Here is a 15,473-nt window from a genome sequence, read left to right on the forward strand (position 1 = left end):
ATTCTAATCCATTTTATTTGGGATATTTCTTTCTATTTCCATGACACACATAATTGATTCTTATAGTATGTCAAGTGTATATTTAAATACAATAACAGATCTTTTTATCCTTATCAACATTTGGGCATTATATATTGCTTTGACAATATTTCTTACTGTGTAGACAAGCAGGCCAGTACGGAAGCCTTTTAAGTCCATTCTTCTTTCTTTTTTTCTTGAAATGTCAAGATACTAAGTTGAAATTTCAAGATACGAAGTAGAAGTTTCAAGATGTTTGGTTGAAATATCAAGATGCTTAGTTGAAATTTCAAGATACATTCTAAGTTGAAATTTCAAGATACATTAGTTGAAATGTCAAGATACTTAAGTTAAAATTTCAAGATAATGATCTTGATATTTCAAGATAATAAGGTGAAATTTCAAAATATCAACTTGACATTTCTAGATACTAACTAGAAATTTCAACTAAGTAACTTGAAATTTCAACATAGCATCTTGAAATTTCAAGAAAAAAAAGAAAAAAAATCCAAATGGCCCTAAAAGACTTCCGTATGTTTTAATGTGTAATGAATGTTATTTAATCTACTTCCTGTGCACCTCTATTAACCACTTAACCAGACAGTTCACCACAATAACCAGACTGTTCAGCACAATAAACGTTAGGGATCATGAATATTTGGGGGATATTGTTATGAAATTGTGTCCTCATTCTTCACTTAAAAAAATAACCCCCATCATCGTCATTATTGCTAACTTATTTTGTAAAGTATATTAAGCAGCGTTTGAATTTAAACTTGTAATAAACTTGACAAAAAAACGTTTAGTAATACGATAAGGTCAAATATCAGTGCAATTAAAAACTTGTAAACTTGAATCTTCATAGAAAAGGAGAACAGTTTTGTTTCCTTCTAAACTTCAGATTTTTATAAATAAATCACAGCTACGTTTGCCTTTAAGAATACTTTCTGCACACAGTCCTTTGTTTGTAGTGTATAGGAACTGGTGTTTCGTTTGATCGGCTACGAAATTGATAGCGCAAAGCTCTTTAATAACCGGTAGCCGTTCGGCCTTTCCCGGTCACGCTCGAAGGCTAGCCCGCAGTGGTACCGGTATTGCCAAATGGAGGTTCTGAAGGTTCGGTTGTAACCGTGAGAGTAGATATAATATTGACCCAAGCAGCTAATAAGTTCCAGTGAACTCTCGCCCAGTTTCCTGTGAAATGTGGGGGCCACACCAGCTTCACAACTTGCAGTCTGTTCATTAAACAGCGTGTCATTATTCTTTGTCCATGATTTCAAAGAACGGATGTTGATATTTCTTTAATATTATTTTTTGATGTTTCATCGTGTTCTTTAAGTAGCCAAGTGTATCCGTTAATTTCAGACACTTTAAGATTTCTTTGATTTAATCTCGGTTCTGATATTTTCTAGAAGCGAATATTGGTGGTCTTTTAATATTTATATATGATACTTAAGACGAGGGTTGCCGAATGAGTTAAAATCGTTTTGAACAATATTTCAGATTTTGAATTGAAAACTTCAGTTAGTTAGGTAATTGGGTTACTAGTACATGGTTTGTGAGTCTGGATATTGAGCAAGACTACTGGGTTCGTCTAACTGAGGCTACTGACTTTTGCTTATGAGTAGGGCATCTTGGGACGGCTACTTAGTCTATGACTTGGGATTACACATATAGAGGCAACGGCTTTTGAGTAAGGCTTTAGGGCCGGCTACTGAGGCTATGGCTATTAAGTACCGCTTAATGGGTGGCTATTGAGTACAGCTTTAGGGCCGGCTACTGAGGCATGGCTATTGAGTACAGCTTTAGGGCTGGCTATTGAGGCATGGCTATAGAGTACAGCTTTAGGGCTGGCTATTGAGGCATGGCTATTGAGTACAGCTTTAGGGCTGGCTATTGAGGCATGGCTATAGAGTACAGCTTTAGGAACGGCTATTGAATACAGCTATAGGGACGGATATTGAGTACAGCTTCAGGGGCGGCTATAGAGTACAGCTTTAGGGGTGGCTATTGAGTACAGCTTTAGGGCCGGCTACTGAGGCATGGCTATTGAGTACAGCTTTAGGGCTGGCTATTGAGGCATGGCTATAGAGTACAGCTTTAGGAACGGCTATTGAATACAGCTTTAGGGACGGCTATTGAGTACAGCTTCAGGGGCGGCTATTGAGTAGCGCTTTAGGGACGGCTATTGAATACAGCTTTAGGGACGGCTATTGAGTATCGCTTTAGGGGCGGCTATCGAGTACAGCTTTAGGGTCGGCTATTGAGTACAGCTTTAGGGACGGCTATTGAGTAGCGCTTTAGGGACGGCTATTGAGTACAGCTTTAGGAGCGGCTATTGAGTAAGGCTTTAGGGACGGCTATTGAATACAACTTTAGGGACGGCTATCTGGTATATCTTTATGGGCGGCATTTTCTTATTGAGTATAGCTTTAGGGGCGGCTATTGAGTACAGCTTTAGGGACGGCAATTGAGTACAGCTTTAGGGACGGCAATTGAGTACAGCTTTAGGAGCGGCTATTGAGTAAGGCTTTAGGGGCGGCTATTGAGTACAGCTTTAGGAGCGGCTATTGAGTACAGCTTTAGGGACTGCTATTGAGTAAGGCTTTAGGGGCGGCTATTGAGTAAGGATTTAGGGACGGCTATTGAGTAAGGCTTTAGGGACGGCAATTGAGAACAGCTTTAGGAGCGGCTATTGAGTACAGCTTTAGGGACGGCAATTGAGTACAGCTTTAGGGACGGCAATTGAATACAGCTTTAGGGACGGCTATTGTGTACAGCTTTAGGGGCGGCTATTGTGTACAGCTTTAGGGACGGCAATTAAGTACAGCTTTAGGGACGGCAATTGAGTACAGCTTTAGGGACGGCTATTGTGTACAACTTTAGGTACGCCATTTTAAACCTGTAAATAATCCAGTCTTGTGCTGACAAACTAGTGATTGATATTATGAGCAACGGTCCACGGCGTCGAGCTACGATGACGCACACTCAACCAAGTGACCAAGTCTGATCATCATTCCTCTTATTGGGCTCGTATGACAAGACGTAGATTGCAGGGTACCAGTTCTAACCCGGAATCTCAACGGGGTTGTAGAAGGAAAGCTTTTACAGGGCACGTGTCAGATTTACTGTACAGGAAGTAAATGCCTCGGTGATCACAGGTGCTAGATCACGGGACCAGAATTGGGTCAGGTGTACAAACATTAAAGTTGAGTGGTCAGTCTTGTCACTATTCTTGTTGTTGGTGAGACAATCTTTGCAAACGAAACTTCATACCTGTTATCAAGGTGTACAGGGGAATCCGCCTCCTTCCCTGATTTAATGGTTAAAGCAACATCAACGGTGCCGATCTCAATACTGACTCAATAAACATCTAAAGCACCCAGTTCAATCTTTTAATCAACATAAATCTCATTGTCCACCCCTTTCATCAACAAGAACCAACCAGTCTCCACTGTCTACTGACTCATTAAACATCTAAAGCATCCGGTCAAATCTGTTCATAAACATAAATCTCATTGTCCACCCTTTTCATCACCAACAACCAACCAGTCTCCACACCCACCCCACCCCACCACCACCCACCCCGGCCCCCACCCCGGCCCCCACCCCAACCCTACACAACCCTTATTTCAAAGACATTCTTTCAATTTTGACCGTGACGAATGAAATCTTTGCGGATTCAATTGCCCAACAAAACATTACACTCACACAATGGCAGAAGAAGAAAAAGCGGAAGAAAATTATTTGATTAAAGAGTCGCATGCTAAATTACACTTAACTGCAATAGAAAGTATACATCCATGTTTGATGGTGGCTCAAAATGAAACAAACAAGAAATGGTTATTCGATGGTGATGTATCTGATACCGGTACCATAGCTGTCTTTGGGTCGGCGACATTTGTAATTTTGGGGTCAAATCGAACTTCCAAGTGTATACTATTTATTGCCCGGCATTTTACAAGATACAGAGTTCAGCACATCACTAGTCTTAGGCATCATCCGGGCATTAGGCCCACGAAACACTAACATACCTTAAAACGGTAACAAAAATGAGATAAGATTGTCGTAAGATTTTAAAATATACAGGGAAGCACAACCTCAAATACTGACATAAACATTTTACGTTTGAACACCCACTGTCAAATAAATACCAATACACACCATACACACCTGCATACACACTTATACACACACACGCACCCATACACACATACATGCAAACCAACGCAATCATCCACATACACTTAAAAAGCAACATACACGCACACACATACACACACACGCACACATACACACGCACGCACGCACTCACACACGCGCGCACGCACCAAGCACGCACACATACACATGCAGAAAACACAAACTTAATGTGTTAACTGCGCCTAATCAGGCGAAGGGTTTACAAACTTATAAACTTTGTATAAGTATAAAATTTTAGGATACGTGTAGGAAATTAGGCTAAAAATGCAATATCTCTAAAAAATCGCACCTCTGAATAAAAGTTATAACTAGCTATAAAGTGAGCTTCTACTTCTTGCAGTACGAGCTCGTTCCATGACATGGTCTGTATAGTCTGTCCCTCTAATGGTATATTAGGGTGGGAAAAGTTACTCAATTACTAGATATAAAGTCACTCAGAACGCTGCGGTGGGATCTGTCCTTGGGGGTGTTACATTAAGTGAATCTTTAAATAGTCGGTAAGTATTTTATGTCCGTTAATTTGTCCCGTATTGACTCACAGCTGGTTAATCCACTCCTGGTGATCTGATAACACTAACCACTTCTTCGCATTATCGATGTCCGATGGTGATAAAGTTAAAAATATCAGAGACTGGTACATCCAAAGAGTCGATAATAGTTGGTTGGTTTGTTGTTTAAAGCCGCACTCAGCAATACTCCAGCTGTATGACGGTGGTCTGTAAATAATCGAGTCTGGGCCAGACAATCCAGTGGATTTATCCACGCAACGGGGATCGACATGCATCATCCAAGTCAGCGAGCCTGACCACCCGATCCCGTTGGTCGCCTTTTACGGCAAGCATAGTCGCCTTTTACGACAAGCATAGTCGCCTTTTTACGACAAGCATAGTCGCCTTTTACGGCAAGCATAGTCGCCTTTTACGACAAGCATAGTCGCCTTTTACGACAAGCATAGTCGCCTTTTACGACAAGCATGGGTTGCTGAAGACCTATTCTACCCCGAGTCGGTAATAGAACGCAATTTATTGGTCCACGATAATTCAGAAATTAGGTTAGATCTGCTGATTACATGTAATACTGCAGGACAAAAGAATGTATACACTTGAAAATTTGGAGTTGAACAGAAGATGAGGTCGGTAAACGTTAGCAACCGTTACTAGGCTGAAAACAGTCGCAGAAACACTGCAAACTTAAGGTCCAAAACACAACAACGACACCCGTATCAAATACATCATCGTTTAAAAACCATTTCTTGTTTGTTTCATTTTTAGCCACCATCAAACATGAGTGGATGTTTTCTTTTGCCTGTGGGTTTATTTGACTGCACGTTCTGCAATCGACGCGAAATCGTATGATTAGGTCCAGCCCATGTGGGAGGAAATCCCGAAGTGATGCAGGTCTCTGGCATTTACCATTGTTGTAAATCCCACGAGCACGGATGTGGTGCTGACAAACCTAAAACATAATTTGGGCGAACAAGGATTCGAACCCACAATCATAGGTTCCTGATGTGACAAAGGGGCGCAACTCTGTGGCGGCTTAGACGACTGGGCCATCCGTGTACTCCCACAGGAAAGAACAGGCTGAACAACAAACGTGACACAAACACCCACGACCGGCTTGTGTACCTGCCTACGACCAAGTATACAAGATAATCTTAACCCACTATGCGGTACAACACATTCATCTAGACTTGCCAAGTCTCTTTGGAAAAATCTAACGAAATCAATCCAAGCTACGCATTAATCACGATTGTGTCAGAATGTCAAGATACGATAAACAAACAAGTTTTATCCAACCATTGTCGTACAAACAAGTTACATAACAGTACAAACACCTTACAACAACGCAGAGCACTGAAATAGGCGACGTGACTCTGAACGTAATCAGGTCATTCCTCCTGCTGAGATAGCCTACTGTTATTTATCCGCCCGAGGCGGTGACCTGAATCAGGGCTTTGTAGATGTTGTGTAGTAGTTGTTGTTGTACGACGTCTTAGCCCTTCCGTCCTGGTCGTCTCGGATATACTCCAGATATACACAATATCTACATACGGGATTTGCTGCAAATTTCACGATTTCTCCCTTCAGTTGGACAAGGTAATGCATTTAACGTTCATTGAAGTATTTATCTATTCTCTCTCTCTTATTACATAAGTTGAATTGGTCGCGCCTGACGTAGCATGTTATCGTTGATGACGTTTGATACCTCGAGATGCTAGTTATCTGTATACGTGAACAAAGTGTATAGGTATATATAACCCCGATTATACAATGTATAACATCTTACTATGATATATATACATATATATATCTTCGTAAAGAAGTATCGTATTGTCGGATGCTTTTAGCATCATCTTCATCATGTTGTTGTCACTTGACCTGATAGCACAATGGAGACACGACACTAATAGTAATTCTGATAAACGTATTTCCTATGTCCATATATTACCATGGCAACATTTGTTTGTAACTGTCCACTTAAGTTGTAAAAGGGTACTTATGTATATAAGTGTTTTGTATTAATACCGCTGCTGTCTTTTCCAATCCCCATATACACAATTCTACTTGTGCATAAAAGCTTTAAAGGGCCAGATGCGCAATCATCCGGAACATACTATGACAGCGTTAAGTATCTCGGAAATACTCTGTGAGAGATAAATACAACTTATGTCGGGATATATTTAAGCAAACTACAGCTACCGATTGGACTATATGTTGTATCCTTGAACGTGCCTCGTTTTTAGGTGTTGCTTAATCGTGTACACGGGTCAAATACACATAACCTGTGTATTCAGCGTTGTGATTCACAGCTCTTATACCGCGCGCTATATCGAGGTATCTAAACATTCCCGTAGATAAGAAAATAAGTTGGACATAACACATATCAATCTTCATGGTTAATGTTCGTTAAATGATTAGGATAATATTGCTAGTGGTTGCAGTGGAACTTTAATCCATACAATATTCAATTTTGACCTGATATCCGAATCCAGATTGAACACAATACGTTGACTATTGTTAAAACGATATGTGTACATAGTATTTTCTTTGCCGAAGCAAAACCCCATTGCCGTAAGGTGGTGTCAATGTCTAAGTACTTAAATTAGAAAAGCACCATAGCAAATATGTCGATCACGAAATCGATCTGTCTATCTGATAATAAAACAACAGAAAACACGTTGTGTCAACGCGGTCGAGCCCTACCCTACCACGAAATAAATATACAACTCAAAACAAGCTAAGAACACCCGCAATTTGAAGTCTGTGTGTTGCAATACCAACCCGCCATGACAGTTTAACTATAATCACGTGAAACAAATCGGATGTTCTTTATCTTCGAGTAGGATACACCTAGCGACCCTCTTTGGTCTCAACTATTGATATAACAATATTGACAGGCAGATATTCTGAAAATAAATTGCATTGCACTTTGTAATACAAGCAACACTTCCTTTCTTTACCAAATCAGTAAACTTAGAAATAAAACAAACATGTTGTAATCACCTTAAGGAGCAGATATGTATGTCGACTGCACGTAAATAAATGAAAAAAATATTTTTTCCCAAATTCGGAAAGAATTTTTTGTCACATTTTTCTTTTAACTGGGTTATTTCCTCGAATCGACGGCGTCATCTGGAAAAAAAATCCAGCATCATTTTTTCGATACATTACACCGTGAGGGGCTGGGCGCCCCGTGGCTTAGGGTTCATTAGAAGGAAAGGCTGTTCATAGTAAAGAAGACATGTTTGTCGTTCTGGAATGTAAACTTGCGTCACAATCATTTACAGCGACAACGCTTTAATGTCAGCTTGAACAGATGTCTGTTGATGTCCTTGACATGCTCAGATAGATATGAAGTGTCTTATGAGACCTTGAACTGTCAGTGTAGGCTGTGAGTGATGTCAGTGTAAGCTATGTTTGTTTGTTGTTTAACGCCGCACTCAGCAATATTCTAGCTACATGACGGTGGTCTGTAAAAAATCGAATCTGGACCAGACAATCCAGTGGTTGACATCCCACGCATTTGGGATACGATGACACGCATCAACCATGTCAGCGAGCCTGACCAACCGATCCTGTTAGTCGCCTCTTACAAGCATAGTCGCCTTTTTACGGCAAGCATTGATCGCTGAAGACCTATTCTACCCTGGATCTTCACGGGTCAGGCTATGTAGTAAAGTCTATACGTAAATCCGTAATCAGTCCGTATTAACAGGGTCTCGCTGTATTGGAGTGGTGATAGTTACAGTCGTTCTGTGAATTAACAAATGTCCGGATAAACGAAGCCTGGGAGTTGTAGTGTTCATGTGTATGTATACTGGCGTTCTCAAAACGATCGTCCCGAAACAGAGGTTTCCGGATTAACAAGGTCCGGATTAACAGCGTTCATTCATACACATACACATAAGCTGTGTCTGGTGGGTGAGTGAGTGCATGTCGGTAGTGTTTTTTCTCTGATTCCTACAGCTTCGTGGGTGTCGTGCAGTAAACTCGTCACCTTCCTGAGGATGGGGTCAGAGCGATAAATCACCGATAAATCACCATATCGTGCCTGCAGAGACACAGCGACATGACGCATACTTGCGTGATTCCATTCACGTGTCGGCTGTAAATGCGTGTGTTCTTTTGTTACCATTCGGCTACAAATAACAACACAATAGAAATACTGTGGAGATTTCGCTATGTGCAATGCTACCAACATTGTCCATGTTATGCTGTGGGTAAGTTTTATGTTCCTCACGTATAAGGGGGTCGGAGTATGGAGGTCCGAATTTTAGGTTATAAGCCCGGGATATCGAGGTCCGGTATCTATGTAGTAAGGAGTCCGGGATATCGAGGTCCGGTATCTATGTAGTAAGGAGTCCGGGATATCGAGGTCCGTTATCTATGTAGTAAGGAGTCCGGGATATCGAGGTCCGGTATCTATGTAGTAAGGAGTATGGGATATCGAGGTTCGGTATCTATGTAGTAAAAAAGAGCCCGGAATGTCGAGGTCCGGTATCTATGTAGTAAGGAGTCCGGGATATCGAGGTCCGGTATCTATGTAGTAAGGAGTACGGGATATCGAGGTTCGGTATCTATGTAGTAAGGAGTCCGGGATATCGAGGTCCGTTATCTATGTAGTAAGGAGTCCGGGATATCGAGGTCCGGTATCTATGTAGTAAGGAGTCCGGGATATCGAGGTCCGGTATCTATGTAGTAAGGAGTACGGGATATCGAGGTTCGGTATCTATGTAGTAAGGAGTCCGGGATATCGAGGTCCGGTATCTATGTAGTAAGGAGTACGGGATATCGAGGTTCGGTATCTATGTAGTAAGGAGTCCGGGATATCGAGGTCCGTTATCTATGTAGTAAGGAGTACGGGATATCGAGGTTCGGTATCTATGTAGTAAGGAGTCCGGGATATCGAGGTCCGGTATCTATGTAGTAAGGAGTACGGGATATCGAGGTTCGGTATCTATGTAGTAAGGAGTCCGGGATATCGAGGTTCGGTATCTATGTAGTAAGGAGTACGGGATATCGAGGTTCGGTATCTATGTAGTAAGGAGTCCGGGATATCGAGGTCCGTTATCTATGTAGTAAGGAGTACGGGATATCGAGGTTCGGTATCTATGTAGTAAGGAGTACGGGATATCGAGGTCCGGTATCTATGTAGTAAGGAGTACGGGATATCGAGGTTCGGTATCTATGTAGTAAGGAGTCCGGGATATCGAGGTCCGGTATCTATGTAGTAAGGAGTACGGGATATCGAGGTTCGGTATCTATGTAGTAAACAAGAGCCCGGAATGTCGAGGTCCGTTATCTATGTAGTAAGGAGTCCGGGATATCGAGGTCCGGTATCTATGTAGTAAGGAGTACGGGATATCGAGGTCCGTTATCTATGTAGTAAGGAGTCCGGGATATCGAGGTCCGTTATCTATGTAGTAAGGAGTCCGGGATATCGAGGTCCGGTATCTATGTAGTAAGGAGTACGGGATATCGAGGTTCGGTATCTATGTAGTAAGGAGTCCGGGATATCGAGGTCCGGTATCTATGTAGTAAGGAGTACGGGATATCGAGGTTCGGTATCTATGTAGTAAGGAGTCCGGGATATCGAGGTCCGTTATCTATGTAGTAAGGAGTACGGGATATCGAGGTTCGGTATCTATGTAGTAAGGAGTCCGGGATATCGAGGTCCGGTATCTATGTAGTAAGGAGTACGGGATATCGAGGTTCGGTATCTATGTAGTAAGGAGTACGGGATATCGAGGTCCGGTATCTATGTAGTAAGGAGTACGGGATATCGAGGTTCGGTATCTATGTAGTAAGGAGTCCGGGATATCGAGGTCCGTTATCTATGTAGTAAGGAGTACGGGATATCGAGGTTCGGTATCTATGTAGTAAGGAGTCCGGGATATCGAGGTCCGGTATCTATGTAGTAAGGAGTACGGGATATCGAGGTTCGGTATCTATGTAGTAAGGAGTCCGGGATATCGAGGTCCGGTATCTATGTAGTAAGGAGTACGGGATATCGAGGTTCGGTATCTATGTAGTAAACAAGAGCCCGGAATGTCGAGGTCCGTTATCTATGTAGTAAGGAGTCCGGGATGTCGAGGTCCGGTATCTATGTAGTAAGGAGTACGGGATATCGAGGTCCGTTATCTATGTAGTAAGGAGTCCGGGATATCGAGGTCCGTTATCTATGTAGTAAGGAGTCCGGGATATCGAGGTCCGGTATCTATGTAGTAAGGAGTACGGGATATCGAGGTTCGGTATCTATGTAGTAAGGAGTCCGGGATATCGAGGTCCGGTATCTATGTAGTAAGGAGTACGGGATATCGAGGTTCGGTATCTATGTAGTAAGGAGTCCGGGATATCGAGGTTCGGTATCTATGTAGTAAAAATGAGCCCGGAATGTCGAGGACCGTTATCTATGTAGTAAGGAGTCCGGGATATCGAGGTCCGGTATCTATGTAGTAAGGAGTACGGGATATCGAGGTCCGGTATCTATGTAGTAAGGAGTACGGGATATCGAGGTTCGGTATCTATGTAGTAAGGAGTCCGGGATATCGAGGTCCGGTATCTATGTAGTAAGGAGTACGGGATATCGAGGTTCGGTATCTATGTAGTAAGGAGTACGGGATATCGAGGTTCGGTATCTATGTAGTAAAAAAGAGCCCGGAATGTCGAGGTCCGGTATCTATGTAGTAAGGAGTCCGGGATATCGAGGTCCGGTATCTATGTAGTAAGGAGTACGGGATATCGAGGTTCGGTATCTATGTAGTAAAAAAGAGCCCGGAATGTCGAGGTCCGGTATCTATGTAGTAAGGAGTCCGGGATATCGAGGTCCGGTATCTATGTAGTAAGGAGTACGGGATATCGAGGTTCGGTATCTATGTAGTAAAAAAGAGCCCGGAATGTCGAGGTCCGTTACCTATGTAGTAAGGAGTCCGGGATGTCGAGTTTCGGTATCTATGTAGTGAGGAGTCCGGAATATCGAGGTCCGATATCTAGGTATTAAGGAGTCCGGAGAGAGAGAGAGAGAGAGAGAGAGAGAGAGAGAGAGAGAGAGAGAGAGAGAGAGAGAGAGAGAGAAATGTTTATTTTTGTGTCACACGCACAAGCCGTCATGGTAAAAACATTTGGCATAGTAGAATTTCCGGACAAAAGCTTGTGTCATCCAGAGACACATTAAAATACAAGTGTAACAAGTGTATTGTGAAAAAAATAAAAAAATAAATAAATAAATAAATAAATAAATAAATAAATAAATAGACGATCATGTGACTAGAAAAACACGTGTCATTAGTTGTAAAGAATCTAGAGTCGTCACATGTACCCATTCACCTCGGTAAATCCCGTACTCCCAGCTAATTAGTCTGTCTCCAAGCCCCTAGAGAACAAGTTTTAAAAATCCAACTCAAGTCTAGAATGATTTGGCAAGTCTAGACTAAATTAAGCATTATTCAGGGCACCATTTGGATTTTATCTTTTTATTTTGTAGATATATATTTTGTGAAGAGATAACTATTTTCCGGGACTAACTTTTAGTCTAGCCGCTAGTGGCACATGTTACTCATCTTAATCCATGCATGATGGACAATTCCTGCCAATTGAGATGACAAAATATATATGAATGCCTGATTATGTCAGGGCTATCAGCTTGTACTGCATATGCAGTGTCTGCAATACCGAGGTCCGGTATTGTAGAATAGATATACAATACACTGGAAAGTCGAGGATGGGATATTTTCTGATGTTTGTTTGTTTGTTTGTTGTTAAACGCCGCACTCAGCAATAGTCCAGCTATATGACGGCGGTCTGTAAAAAATCGAGTCTGGACCAGACATTCCAGTGATTGACATAATGAGCATCGATCCACGCAATTGGGATTGATGACATGCATCAACCAAGTCAGCGAGCCTGACCACCCGATCTCGTTAGTCGCCTCTTACCACAAGCATAGTCACCTTTTACGGCAAGCATGGGTTGCTGAAGACCTAGTCTACCCCGGATCTTCACGGGTCTGAAAACTTCATATTTTCCATGAACTGACAAGTTGAATAGTATAAAAGACAGTACTTAGAAGTTGAGGGATGAGAAAGTAGACACAATTTATAGATAACAACTTCTTTATTTACTGTAAAGGCGACGTTTTGGTGTAGATCCTTATACCGTTGTCAAATTGTTATCAAATTGTGTCTACTTTGTCAACAGACAATTCCTATGCCGCTGTTTGCGAGCAATCTTTGCAGGGTTTATTGTTCCTGGTCGCACTACTGGTCAACCTGACCAGTTAATCTTCCCGGTGTTGTAGCAAGAGACGACCGGATGAAATCGGTTGGTCAGCTTCGGCGTTTTATTTCACTGCATGTCACGCCCGGCGGCGCGGGACGTTGCTCTTGATATCAATCACTGGTTTATCTGGTCACAACAATTATTTACAGGCCGCCAAGACATACATGTACCTCGAACATTAGTGCGGCATAAAACAACAAGCAACGGGTACGGGTAGCACAGTCGTCTAAGGCGCCGCAATTCGCTGTGCAGAGTTGTGTCCCTTGGGCACGCCGGAAACCTATGATTGTGGGTGCGCCCCGATTGCGTTTCTAGGTTTGTCAGCACCATACCCGTACTCGTAGGTTTCACAAAAGTTGTAAACGTCTAAGACCTGCATTATTTCGGGTTTTTCTCACACAGCAAGCTGCCACGCGGCATCACTCACTCACTCGAAAGTAATTTTCCAAACAAAAGAATGATGACGTCACTTCTCGAATATAGTAACCTACACGCCATAAGCCATTGTCCCGTTAACGTGACAGTCAGTTACGTGACCTGTTAGCACTAAATTCCCCTGTCTGAGTTATCTCAATGTCAGATTAGCCCCAGATGTTGCTTGGCTGCAAGGCCGATAACTTTGTTAGGCAGATGACGTCATACACCAAACGTGACTCGAAACGAAATATTCTCCAGGTCACCATTGTCGGATCACGTGACAGTGTGCTGCGTGTTTCAGATTTAGTCTGGTGCTTGTTAAATATATTTAGAGACACATCGGAAATAAGGGAAGGTTATTTCAAATCTAAACACTGAAACGGTTTCTTCTGCGTGCGTGGCGCAATGCTTATGTGTGATGGTGTGTAATTATAAAAAAAATAGAAATAAAAATAGTAATAATAAAAACGGTATAAGTAGTAGTAGTAGTAGTAGTAGTACCCCCTTTGCTGCATTTGACTTTTAAGGTGTAAAACATAATAATAAAAATAATTGTTGGGGAGGGGTACTCTGCAATAATGACGGCCGGCTCACAAACCAGTGGTCGATAGCGTGAGCACAAATCTGCACCATAGGAGCAAGATAGTATACTGACTTAGGACGTCTTCATGACACCGGCGAGAGTTACCTTGCGGGGATTATGGACAATAGCATAGGTCTCCAGAATCCGTAGCAGATGTAAAGAAAGTTTGTTTGTTTGTTTGTTTGTTTGTTTAACGCCACACTCAGCAATATTCCAGCTGTATGACGGCGGTCTGTAAATAATCAAGTCTGGACCACACAATCCAGTGATTGACATCAGGAGCATCGATCTATGTAATTGGGATAAACCAAGTCACATAGCCTGACCACCCGATCCTGTTAGTCGCAATCTCATTAAAATCAGATCTAAGTTCTCGCTGCCGCTAAGCAAAGCTTTGTTAAGCGATAGCGAGAACTAAGACCTGATTTTAATGAGATTGTGTTAGTCGCCTCTGACGACAAGTATATATTCGCCTTGCAATGGTTATGATAGAGCAGGGGACACGGGTGGCCCAGTCGTCTAAGGTGCCGCAATTCGTTCTGCAGAGTTGCGCCCCCTTGGAATGCCGGAAACCTATGATTGTGGGTTCGAATCCCGTGCTCGTGGGTTTCACCGAAGTGGTAAACGTCCGAGACCTGCATCACTTCGGGCTTTCCTCCCACATTAAGCTGACAGGCCGTGATATGACTGGAATACTGTTAAAAGCGGCGTTAAACCAAACTCACTCACTATGACAGAGCGATCAGTCTGTGTTGAAATATGGGCGTTACGATCGCCTTAGCGCTATGAACGCTTTGTGGAACGGGCACTTGGGGTCGTAGCTATTAATCAGAATTAATTAATTTTATTACTCCCAAGTGTCGAAAAAATGGGAATTCTCGAAGAGTTACTCTTCATTCTAAGAATTGTCTCTAGACATCGATTGGGGGAATCATGGACCCAAACAATGTTATTTAGGTCCGTGGTGGAATACAGCGAACTTCGACTTTCATTCACACCTGAGAGTCCCTGTTGCCACGTGGCCATACGTACAGATGTCTAGAGTTGCGCTCCTTGGCCGTTCCCGGATCCCCTGATCATACCCTCAAAATCTAGTTCGCTCTGATTACGACCAATGGTTTTCATCACCACATATTCTTCTGGTAAACGTCTACAATCCGCGTCACTTCCTTGCTCCCTGCTATACCGTATTTCCTCTAATAACAGGCGCTTATATTTTGACCAAGCTTCCATTTCAGCGGGTAATGGAGGCCCGGCGGTATTAAGGTTATGGGCCGGAAGAGCGAAACCTATATCAACTCTAAAATCTCTTCGCTTTCGTGAAGCTACAGTAACACTGGTCACGTTACAGTAAATACGGGATATTGCTATACCGGGACTCTCAAATTACAAGAAAAACACAGAAATGCGTATACCGTAATTACAGTAGTAATTTATTAGATGCTGAAGTATAGTATAGTTGCACAAAAGTA

At 42.4% G+C, this 15,473-nt stretch overlaps 1 protein-coding gene across 3 annotated transcripts in view; it reads left to right on the top strand.

Moving 5' to 3' along the window:
• The first annotated feature begins 6,151 nt into the window (after window positions 1-6,151).
• Window positions 6,152-15,473, top strand: part of LOC124137861 (breakpoint cluster region protein-like) — a 100,359-nt gene continuing 91,037 nt past the window's right edge. For all 3 annotated transcript variants that reach the window (XR_007218590.1, XR_007218591.1, XM_048385312.1), the window contains exon 1: window positions 6,152-6,320. The gene's annotated coding sequence lies outside the window, so the exon portion shown is untranslated. The remainder of the gene's footprint in view (window positions 6,321-15,473) is intronic.

This window comes from Haliotis rufescens, unplaced genomic scaffold (assembly GCF_023055435.1).
Source record: "Haliotis rufescens isolate VD_foot unplaced genomic scaffold, xgHalRufe1.0.p SCAF_57, whole genome shotgun sequence".
NCBI classification, from domain to species: Eukaryota; Metazoa; Mollusca; class Gastropoda; order Lepetellida; family Haliotidae; genus Haliotis; species Haliotis rufescens.